The sequence below is a fragment of the Alosa alosa genome, chromosome 3, assembly GCF_017589495.1.
Source record: "Alosa alosa isolate M-15738 ecotype Scorff River chromosome 3, AALO_Geno_1.1, whole genome shotgun sequence".
Taxonomy (NCBI): domain Eukaryota; kingdom Metazoa; phylum Chordata; class Actinopteri; order Clupeiformes; family Clupeidae; genus Alosa; species Alosa alosa.
Window position 1 is genome coordinate 3,205,512 of NC_063191.1, and position 10,399 is coordinate 3,215,910.

The window sequence follows — 10,399 nt, forward strand, 5'->3', positions numbered from 1 at the left end:
GGAGCCGGAGCATCTGAGACAGACACACAGGCACACACACACACACAACACATCCATAATGAATGAGGTGGTCTAATGAGTGCTTGAGCTAGCTAGTGAGCAGCTGAGTTAGCGCGCAGCACAGCGGCGTGCTGCACCAGAGCTCCAGAGCGAAGGGACTCTGCCTGGCTCCACTCCCCAGGACTCTGCCTCTGTTCTGGGGTAATGATGTCACCTCTGCCCCTAGGGGCAGCTGGGGATCAGCACCCACAAAGCCCTAATCACGATGGGGATGATGAATGGAGCAGGTGAGGCTCTCTCTCTCTGTGTGTGTGTGTGCGTGTGACCCCAGAGAGGTGAAAGGTAAGTGTGTGGAGCTCCTGCCTCCCTAAATGATCTGTGTATTTTGTGTTTGAAGTGCAGTGGATACAGGTCCCTATCCATAATCTGTGTGTGTGTGTGTGTGTGTGTGTGTGTGTGTGTGTGTGTGTGCGTGCGTGCGTGTGTGTGTTTGTGTGTGTGTCTGCTTGTGACATACTTGCAAGGACACACATGTTTAAAAATACAGAAATATTTTCACACACACACACTTGCAATTACATGAACCAAGAAACACCTAGAGGCAAATCACAAGTAGAATGTGCTTTGCCATCTGGTCTGTGTGTGTGTGTTTGTGAGTGTACACACTCACTCACTCTCTCTCTCTCTCTCTCTCTATCTCACACACACACAGGTTCAGGTTCTACACACAGGTAGTGATTATAAACTGAAATGAAGGCAGGTCCTGATTGAAGCACTGAATCCACTCAGCATTCAGGGAGAATCCTCCTCTACTGTACGGTGTGTGTGCGCGTGTGGGAGAGAGATATATATGTGTTTGTGTGTGTGTGTGAGAGAGAGAGACATAGTGTGTATTGTGTGAGTGGGAACAGGGGAACAGAAGAGTTACCCTCTGAAATGAGTCCCCTTCTGTGCGACGTTCAAATAAGTCCCACTTCTGCATGTGTGTTTAACACGAAAAACACACAGGCTCTCTCTCACACACACACACTCTCTCTCTCTCTCACACACACACACACACACAACAACAACAACAACAAGTTCCTGTGGATAATACGGTCCAGCTGCACCACAGAGGAGAGAGAGAGGGAGGGAGAGAGAGAGAGAATGTTAAGGAAATTTGAGGAAATTGTTGGCAGGCGGTTGAAATGACATAAGAGGACATTAGACATTAAATCCCTCCAAACCTGCACACTGTTCCTCGAGGATGCTGTGTGTGTGTGTGTATGGTGTGTTTGTGTGTGTGCTTGCGTGTGTGTATGTGCGTGTGTGTTTGTGTGTGTGCCTGTTTATGCTGGGTGGGTGGGTGGTTGAGTAAATCTGTGTCCAAAGGGGTCTCTTAATGTGTTTATGCATTTGAATGAGTAGAGATGACACACACATTAGATATATGAAGGTGTGTATGTGTGTGTTGATATGAATGCCTCTGGGTGTTTGTATGTTTTAGTGGGTGAGTACAAGAGGGATTCTGTATGTTTATTGAAGCGGGGGCAGGCTTTATGTGTGTGTGTGTGTGTGTATGTAACCTGTGTGTGTGTGTGTGTGTGTGCATGGAGAGAGATCAGTGGTGTTTGAGGCCTTTGTCTGCTTGGGGCAGCAGCCGGTGCGCTTGCTTAATGCTCCCCCCTGCAGCGCTGACCCTGGAGATTGGTTCCATGCATTATTGATGGCTGTTGAGATGGGCCTGCCCCGCTTGGCTGCCTCTAGGCTATCATATCTGTTGTACCACACACACACACACACACACAAACACGGACATGCACAAACACATATACACACACACACACACACACACACACACACACATGCACATAGAGTACACAGACAGAAATGATGTATGCATACAGAAATGTAAACACACACACAGACATACAAGCATGACCTAAGACATACACACACACACACACACACAGAGGCATACAAGCATGACCAAAGACACACACACAGGCACACACACACACACAGAGGCATACAAGCATGACCAAAGACATACACACACAGGCACACACACAGGCATACAAGCATGACCAAAAATGACCAAAAACTCTCATATAAATACACATACTGTCAAACTCTTAAAAATACAGACAGATACACCCATTTAACAAATATGAGTAGAAAAACACACACCCATACTATTACATATGTATACAAGTGTACAAACACACACACACACACACACACACACACACACATACAAATATGAGTAGACACACAGAGGCAAAGACATGAACACACACACACACAAATACACACTAACTCAATTATTGTTTGTATTGAAATCAGATTGTGTTGTGGGTTGAGACTGGTGGGTCTTGGCTCTCTAATTGCAACCCTTTGAAGGGTGTGTGTTTGTGTGTGTGTTTATGTGTGTGTGTGTGATACATGCTGTTTGGTCTAGAGATCTGAGGCTGAGAGCTCTGGTCCCTACGTGCACTATTACAGTGGACACACACACACACACACGCCAGCCCAGTGTAACCCTATCCCAATAGTATGAGATCAAGACAGCATTTATTTTCATGTCCAAAAGTTTGAGGCCAAGCCCAGTCTCCCACTCTGATAGCTGTAGAAGACAGTGTGTGTGTGTCTGTGTGTGTGTTGTGGGAGGGCCTTCTCCAGTCAGTGCTTTTGTTTGGATTTCACTGTGTTTTTTAAATGATTATTTATGTGTACAAATGTGTGTGTTTGTGTGTTAGAGAGTCCAAATCTGAGACTATCTAGACACAAACTCTTACAATTCCATAATCTGCACATAAAATGGGATCTTCTGGTGGTATGTGTGTGTGTGCTGTGTTGTGTGAATGTGTGTGTGTGTGTCTCTGTGTGTTTGTTGTGTGTGTGTGTGTGTGTGTAGCTGGCTCTTTGGCTCATTTTACTGTAGAGGAAATTCAAATTGTCCAGCGTTCCCGGCGTTCCTGGTGTGAGGTTCCAGCAGAGCCTCCTCAGAGGTCCAGGATTATCCACTCCCTAATCCGGACTCAGCTGGCTGGAGACAACGCTCTGCTCACACACTCCTCACAGTGGGCACATACACAACAACACACACACTAACACACACACACACAACAAACACACGTACACACACACACACTAACACACACACCCTAGCACACACATACACACACACACACACACAAACCGTTTTCTTGTCTGACATCGTGGTCAAGTGTTTGCTTTGGTTACATTTCCTGGTGTGTGTGTGTGTGTGTGTGTGAGAGAGAGTGACATTGTATGAAAAGCCCATTTTCACAGAGTGGATAGGCATCGCTCTCCGAGTAATCACTACGCCATCACAACAGAGCTGTGACAATGGCATCTGACACAGTCTTCTGCACACACACACACACACACACACACACACACACACATAATGGCTTCCGACACAGTCTTCTGCACACACACACACACACACACACACAATGGCTTCACACAGTCTCAGACACTTATTCTCATTGTCCCATCACTTACAGCAGAACTACAGCCATCAGCTTTGTGTACATTTTATAACTCCTGTCGCAGGAACAGATCAAGCGCCTTAACAATGCCACTTCACATTACAGTGTGTGTGTGAGTGTGTGTGTGTGTGTTTGTGTGTGTGGGTGAGTGTGTGCGTGTGTCACCCAGTTGTCTCATGCCATATTTCTTCTCCTTCTGTTACTTCTATGAGAAAAGTCATCCCTTCAAGTAGGTTTTTATGGGTTTAGTTTTGTTTTGTCTTTTTGGGCTTCAGCAGGGAAGTTTATTACTGACACACACACACATGCTTTGGTCATTTACACAATACAGCATGTCTGGAGTGCTTTGTTTCTTTGATGCAGATTTGGAGAAAATAAATAAAGTGTCAGGACAGTGTTTTCAGCTGAAGAGGTTGCTGGGACCTCCAACTGCTGAACTAGAAAACTTCTCTTCTTTAACTTAAAATAAACCAAGTTGGAAATCACAGCTGAAGAAACAAAATTCTTAAAATTGAAATCACAGGGATGCCTTTAATATTCATTTTATCAATGCAGGGGTGAATACTCAATCCAATCAGTAAATATTAAGGAGCTTGCAATTACAACTACACGTGACTCTGCACAAAAAGTCAATTTTTCAACGATTCTTGCCTCCCAAGTTCATAAGGCCCTTTCTATCCTGGACTGTAAAAAGTCCTCTGGACCAGACCAGACAGAACCATTTTTCTTAAAGACTGCAGCGGATCTGAATGCTGAACCCATTGCCTCCATTTTTAATCTTATGTAGTGGGTCTATTCCCAGCTCCTGGAAGTCAGCTCAGGTCCTCCCGTTACTAAAAGGAGGTGATCCTTCTGCATTAGATAATTACCGGCCCATATCCAGATTGTCCATTATAGCCAAAGTATTAGAATCCCTTGTAAATGAACAGCTAAAAATCTTTCTATCTGATAATAGTATTTTAAGTCCCACACAGTCTGGCTTTAGGCAAGGTCACAGTACTACAACTGCTGTAACAGCTGTCACAAATGACATTATTACTGCTTTGGACCACAAAAAATCATGCACCGCTCTTTTCATTGATTTATCCAAGGCATTTGATACTGTTGATCACAATCTCTTATTGCAAAGGCTGTCTACTTTGGGCTTCAGTGACTCTGTATTGGCCTGGTTTGATGATTATTTAACTAGGAGAACACAGTGTCTCCTTAGAGGATTGTCACTCTGTATATTTGGGAGTAAAGACTGGTGTCCCACAAGGGTCAATCTTAGGTCCTATTTTGTTTTCTCTGTATATAAATGGGTCATTCTACAGATTCGGTGCCATTTCAGTAGTGTTAGTGTCCCAAGATGTACTACTGTTATAACCTTTCAGAACATTTATCAAACTACACTTAAATTACAACATTTCAAAGTTGTACATGTTTTTAATATGGAGTAGAGAATAGGATTTTAAACTGAGATGAATTTCAATACTTATATGTTTGCTTTTCTTTCTCTATTAAGAATTCCGCCTGTCCCCATTGACAATCATGCAAATAGTGGGACTCATTTTGAGTACACAGTTTTAAATAATAATGTTTTTTTTTTTTGTTAAATTAATTGTATATGCTCCCTTTTTCATGCATAATGGATTTTCACAGGAAAATGCATTTTATTTTCAGAGAAATTTAGGCTTTTACCCCTGTCCTTGTATTTCTTTCAACCCGTAACGCAACAATTCTCCCCCTCACAATAACATAATGGTTTGATCCTTTGGACATCATTTATGAGGAAGTGACATCATAAAAGTCTTCAGAGAAGCCTGGTGTGACAACTGGTAAGCTGCTCTCTTTTTTTTTATAAATATTTCATGTTTTTTAAGCACATATGGGCATCATCAATCTCAGGTATTCAACTCTGTTGGGGGGGAAATTCATAGTTAAGAAGATTTTACCAAAAATTGCTTTTAAAGCTATGAAGTATAACAATGTTTAAATTGAATAAGGCCATGTGGCACACTGGTAGCCGCTAGCATTGCGAATTAGCAACAGATCAGCACAAAATCTTCAACCCCATCACATTTTTCAATGTTACGGGGTTGAATGGCTGTTACAGGGTTGAATAGCTATTAAATCTTAGCAACATTTAATGTATTTTACTTAATTCCAATCATATTTTCTTGTTGATGTGAATGTTTGTTGTTTACGGCTTTACAGTATCAACTAAAAGTAAGAGGAATTTTCGAATGAGAAAGTTAAAAAAGTGACAATGATCTTAGTATTGGAGAGTAAGCAGGTCATTGACTTGACCTTGACCTACAGTTTCAGATTCAACAATGGCAAAAACAGCCGCAGAAAGGCAAAGAGAGTACAGGGCAAGAAGAAATGCTGATCCAGAGCATAAGAGAAGGGAAAGATATCTAGACAAAGAGGTCAAGAGTGAAGAAAAGAGATGGGGAAAAGAAGAAAGGAATTGGAGATCTAGACAAGATGAACGCAAGAGATGAGGAGAAAGGGATGGAGATCTAGACAAGAGAGGTCAAGAGATGAGGAGAAAGGGATGGAGATCTAGACAAGAGAGGTCAAGAGATGAGGAGAAAGGGATGGAGATCTAGACAAGAGAGGTCAAGAGATGAGGAGAAAGGGATGGAGATCTAGACAAGAGAGGTCAAGAGATGAGGAGAAAGGGATGGAGATCTAGACAAGAGAGGTCAAGAGATGAGGAGAAAGGGATGGAGATCTAGACAAGAGAGGTCAAGAGATGAGGAGAAAGGGATGGAGATCTAGACAAGAGAGGTCAAGAGATGAGGAGAAAGGGATGGAGAAAAGCGAAGGAGCAGCAAAAGCAAAAAGAAATGGCTGTTAACACTATTGCCACCCCTCCACAAAAGCCCTGATAGAGACACGGTGATATCACATGAGCCCACAAGGTTAGGAAAAGATATGTACTATGTGGAATCAGTAATCAGGTGTGTCTATGTGCTAGAGAGAGTGTGAGTGAGTGTAGGTTTGCACAACTGTGTGTGTGAGAGAGTGAGAGAGAGAAAGAAAGAAAGAGACCAATAGAGATACATACAAATATGATTTCTGATATGATTTCTTTGTACACTCTTTCTTCAAAAACTACTTAGCATTTATTTATTTCTACTGCTTATGAACTTACCTTGTTGTGTCTATATGTTTGTTTTAGACAATCTGTGGAGGGAAAGAAAAAATCAAGAAAGACAAAAGAGAAATTGAGAATGCAGGTCGCAGAATTACAGAAATCTCTTGATGAAGAGAGGAGGGCCAAAGAAAAGTTAAAAAAAAGGCTCCAGCGTTTAGAAAAGAAGACAAAAGCCACAGCTGTAGCAAGTGATGTCAGAAAATCTGTGCTGCATCACTCAGCACTCGTTGCGCAAATAAAGGATCATTATAGGAAGGCAAAAACTGAAAGAGAGAGGCAAATAATATCTAAAATTGTGGCGGGTAACATTATTAAAAAGTACAGACTGCAATCATTTTCAGAATCTGCTTTGGGTTTTTCAAAGAAACGCTGGAAGCTCACAGGAAGTGTATCTACATTTTAAAGGAAGGTAATCTCAAACTTTGTGGACATCAAGAAAAGGGTGAGGGATTTCTTCATTCGTGATGATATAAGTCGAATGACCACTGGCAAAAAGCAAACTAAAACAAAGGACAAGCAGAAGATGCAGAAGAGGTTCCTCCTTGACACGTTGAAAAATCTGCATAGGAAATTTCTTGCAGAGAACACAAAAGAGTTTTCATACTCCATGTTCTGCCGCCTCCGTCCTTTCTGGATGGTTTACCCTTCCCTTGCTGATCGGGACACTTGTATGTGTAAGCTTCACGAAAACCTGACTTTTGTCGCAGAGAAGCTGAAACAAATTAAGCTTATTGAATCGTCAGTGCTTGAAGATTTATTTGAAAGTGTGTGTTGTAGTTCCTTGAATAAGCAGTGTATGTACGGTGAATGTGAACTATACAAGAACCAAACTGTTCCAATGTCAAGCTTGTATGCTGCTGATGAAAATGTTGTCTTTCTACAGTGGATGGTCAAAGAAAAAAAAATGAGGAAGGTCAAACAGTAAAAGTCACTGTGAAGGTCAACAAGACGCAGGAACAACTAGTAGAGTTGTTTCATGCACTCCTCTTCAGGTTTCGGAGACATCTCTTCAACATTAAACAGCAGTATGCTTATTGTCGTGAGCTCAAGAAAAACATGTCTGCAGAGGAGTGCCTTATCCATATTGATTTTTCAGAAAATTTCACCTGCAGATATGGGACAGAGATACAGTCTGTTCACTTTGGTTCATCTCATGAACAGGCTGTCATCCACACAGGTGTCCTCTACATTGGACAGAATCAGCAACCAACTTGCTTCACAACCATATCTCCATCAAGGCATAAGGCTCCTCCTGCTATCTGGGCACACCTCAATCCTGTGCTTGATGACCTGCAACATACCCACCCCAAATTATCAACAGTACACTTCTTCAGTGATGGCCCTTGTACCCAGTACAGGCAAAAAGGCAATTTATTTCTGTTCAGCACAGAGCTGGCCAAGAGGGGCTTCAAGGCAGGGTCTTGGAATTTTTTCGAGGTAGGGCATGGGAAGGGAGCACCAGATGGTGTTGGTGCAACCCTAAAAAGAACCGCAGACAGACTGATAAGTCAACAGTGTTACATCCCAAATGCTCACACACTGTACAGGGTCTTAGAGGAGAACAACACTGCCATCAAGCTTTACTTTATTGAAGATGAGGCCATCGAGAAAGCCCTCCAAGATATGCCAGCCAATTTACCAGTAGTTCCATCCACAATGCGGATCCACCAAGCTGTTTGTGTGGCTGCAAGGCAAATTACATACCGTGATGTGAGCTGTATGTGCACAGTCCACAAGCAACTGGAATGCCAGTGTTTCAATACACAACATTTCACATTTACCCCTAAAGCTACATCAATCGTGTCACAGAAGGAGGTTGATTGGGCAAATCCAAACAGATGCGGGAAATGGTGTGTGGTCAAATAAGATGATGATTTCTATCCAGGAATAATTCTAGCCACAGATGAATCTCATGTGCACGTCAAATGCATGTGCTGAGCGGGACCAAATAGGTACTTCTGGCCACTTCTTGATGATATCCTGTGGTATCCATTTGAGGACATCTTGGAACACATTGATCCCCCTACTCCGGTGACTTCTAGACACATGGAAATACAGAAGGAAGTGTGGGCTAGGCTCTCTCAGTTAAAATACAAATTGTAGGCTCACCTATAGGTTATAAAGGTTAAGATGTTTGCTCAGTGTTCAAACAGACATTCCTGCCATTATCAGATGGATATTTGTATGAATTATTGAATTATTATTGAATTATTATCAGAAATACTGTTGTTCATGAATGTGTTTTAATCTGTCTAGATTTCATCTACATTGTTTACATTTTTGAAGCTATGTTGACAGTAGGAATGTAAAAATGTTTAAAATGTTTTAAAAATGGCAACATGTGAGTGATCTCACAAAAAAAAAGATAAAACATATGACACGTGATGCTTTTCACTCAACCCTGTTACATGATTTTCAACCCTGTTACGATGCATTCAACCCTGTTATAAGATGATTTTTTTTTACATTTTTGTATTAAATACACAGAATATAACATAAATAGCTTCTTTATTGTGTGTATTAAACCAGGGTGAATAAGTCTATTTAAATTTTGTCAGGAATTACGCAGCATTCTTGACATTTCTAGCGAAAATGTGGAGTTGGATTAGACATTTCTTCATCATAAGCTGGAAAGGATGGTCCTTTTATTTTTTTTTTAATTTTCTCTTTAATTACAATATGCCATTATTTACAAGGGACATCTAAACTGTGAGATTATGCCAGAAGCTGATCTCAAACTTATTGTAAAAATGAATAGTTGAATAACAAAATGACTGTAACGGGGTTGAATTAAATTGGGACTTGTTTGAGGAAATAATGCAGAATAATAACTTATGTTAAGATGGGAAAAGGTATTTTCTATCAGGTGCACACATTACTTTGTCACATCAATTTAAAAAATCTTGACATTTTAATCTTTATTATTTCATCCTCCTCAATCACAAATGGCACTGAATCTGTAGAATGACCCAAATAACATAGGTATGGGTTTAAACCGAAATATTGAACGCTATATTTACATAATAAAGTCCAGACACCAAAAGGTGCTCTCTCACTCCATCCTGACCTTTTTGGGCCACACTGACTCATGGCTACGAATTATGACATATTTCACACATAACAGGGCTATTCATTCTTATTGTTTCGTATTTCACACATCATCAGGGCTATTTGTTCTTATTGTTTCGTATTTCACACATCATCAGGGCTATTTGTTCTTATTGTTTCGTATTTCACACATCATCAGGGCTATTTGTTCTTATTGTTTCGTATTTCACACATCATCAGGGCTTATTGTTTCCACGCTGTTCATGAGCTGAGACTACAGTGATGTTTCTGCTCCAATGATGTTGACTGAGCTGTTATTAGGCTACTTTATAGCAAATGCTTTACTTTATACACCATGGCCGTCGATCATTTGTCTTTTTGCCCATCCTCCCTCCCTCATTCCTCCCTCCCTCATTCCTCCCTTCCTTGCTTCCCCTCCTGTCCTAGCCCCTCTAGGAAACGAGGAAGGAATGATAGGAGGATGAGGAATGAAGGAGAGACAGATATGAGGGATGAGACGTCCTGCACACTCACGCATCACCTTTAAGAGACGTCAGTTACTGATGATGCAGCGCAGTTCCGCATACGATGCTCTTGTGTTTCCTCGCGTATTGGCCCTTTCACCTCTCTCCTCGTTCTCACCTCCTCTCTCCTCATTCTCACCTCCCTCCTCGTTCTCACCTCCTCTCTCCTCGTTCTCACCTCCTCT